Source organism: Saimiri boliviensis, chromosome 19 (genome assembly GCF_048565385.1).
Source record: "Saimiri boliviensis isolate mSaiBol1 chromosome 19, mSaiBol1.pri, whole genome shotgun sequence".
Lineage (NCBI taxonomy): Eukaryota > Metazoa > Chordata > Mammalia > Primates > Cebidae > Saimiri > Saimiri boliviensis.
The window spans coordinates 42,526,362-42,528,352 of record NC_133467.1 but is presented as its reverse complement, the minus strand read 5'-3'; the positions used below and the strand labels follow the sequence as shown (position 1 = coordinate 42,528,352).

The window sequence follows — 1,991 nt, the reverse complement described above, 5'->3', positions numbered from 1 at the left end:
GGAGACAAAATGAGTTGGAGAAGGTTGTTACTGAAGTGAAGCAGAATTGCTTTTAGTAATCTGCTTATTACCCTCACCCTCATCCCCTTAACCTCTAACCCTAAACTCTAACCCCGTGACCCTAACCCTACCCCTACCCAATCCCTCATCCTACTCTTTAGCCCTGACCCTTGACCCTTGACCCCAACCCCCAAACCCCAAAACCAACCCCAAACTTAACCCCAAACCCTACCACTAACCTTAACACTTTACATCTGCCTAGATTCTCCAGCAGAAGCAGGGACCCTTGGCTCCCAGCTGTGCACCACTGCATCTGGCACAGGACTCCATAGTAGTCCCCAAATAGGCACCTGAATGCCCACTGTGCCAGCCATGCAGTGGAAGCCCGTGCTATATTCTAACCTCCAAAACCAGGGCCCAGCACCTACATCAGGCTGCTCAGGGCCAAAGTAAGCTGGGACACCCACGGTCTTCATAAGACCAAGGCTCTCTCATGCCTTCTGTCACAGAGCGAGACGCAGACCCAGCATCATCGCATGCCCCCTCCTTCCCTCTGTGGCAGCTCGGCAACCTTCCAAGTCAGGGTCCTTCCCTGATGACACTCCAAGCACAAAGCACTGGACTTCCACACAGTGAGGTTGCACACATTATTCTGTGTAGATGTCCACTTAGGCCGCTGGGAGAAAGGGTGGTAGAGGGACCCTCACGTTGCCCTGTGGTATGCATGCTCTGGTTTATACGACTGCAAACCATTTATGAGAAACTCAAGCTGAAACACTACTTGTTTCCAACGTTTTGTCGGGAGAGGATTTACAATGTACTCTTCCAAACAAGGTAGCCACAGAGCACAGTGACTACTTCCCCTCTTAAGTCGCTCTGAGGGCCTCTGCATCAGTTCTAGAATTGGAAGACTGGTGGAGAAGAACTGGGATGTTGAGGGGGTACTGGATACTTGCTGGACACCAGCCTCCCCTAAACTGAGCTTACAGACAGCCCAGATCCCGCCTGATAAATCAGACATTTTAACACACACAGCTCTCGATAGCAGGACTTACTGATGCAAAACTCTAAGGCAAAGGATTGTCTCAACTCCTTGGTGTCTCAAAGAACTAAAACACTGCCTAACACAGGTGCACCATCAAAGTTATTATTAAATACGCTTCTATATTTTATTCATCTTTGATTGTGGAAGTGATGTGATAAACACAGTAGACTAATAACCTTTGAGCAACAGGATTTTGGGTCTCACACAAAATGGAATTTATGGCAAGTCGCACAGTCTAGTGACTTTAAAAGAGTTTATTAGCCACTACTAAGTGACAGAGCAGGGAGTCCTCAGAAAGCAAGAGGAGGCATGCACCTGTTTTAAAGAACAAAAATTTTTTTGAGACGGAGTTTTACTGATTGATACAATGACATGATCACGGCTCACTAAAACCCCTGCTTCCTGGGTTTAAGGATTCTCCTGAATAGGTGGGATTACATGTGTGCACCACCACGTCCAGCTATTTTTTTTTTGTATTTCTTTTCCATTTTAATTTATTTTTTTATTTAATTTTCTTTATTCCATCTCTGTAAATTCCAAAAATTGCCGATGCTGACTATATTTCCAGTCGTCATGGCGGGGTATTGGGAAAAGTTTTCAATTAGCAATAATTGCACCTCAGATAAACCTCACCGGCTACGATACTGCCACTGTACAAAGCTATTTTTTTTTTATTTTTAGTAGAGACTGGGTTTCACCATGTTTGCCATGCTGGTGTCCAACTCCTGGCCTCATGTTATCCGCCCTCCTCGGCAGATAAGTGATTAAGTAATCACACTTGTAATCCCAGCACATTAACGTACAAACAGAATTACTTAATGTTTGTTTATATAGGTCATTAAGAAGAGTGTTGTCTCTTATGAAGGATTGTGATCAATTTGTGTCAGGTTACTAGTATTGCTACTTTTCTTTGTTACTATTGATTTTAACAATAATTTATGAGTGT

At 44.3% G+C, this 1,991-nt stretch overlaps 1 non-coding gene across 1 annotated transcript; it reads right to left on the bottom strand.

Annotated features, from left to right (window-relative positions):
• Positions 1-1,566: 1,566 nt before the first annotated feature.
• Positions 1,567-1,707, bottom strand: LOC141582319 (U4 spliceosomal RNA). The gene has a single exon (XR_012515187.1). It is a non-coding gene; the product is annotated as a U4 spliceosomal RNA (small nuclear RNA).
• Positions 1,708-1,991: the final 284 nt, after the last annotated feature.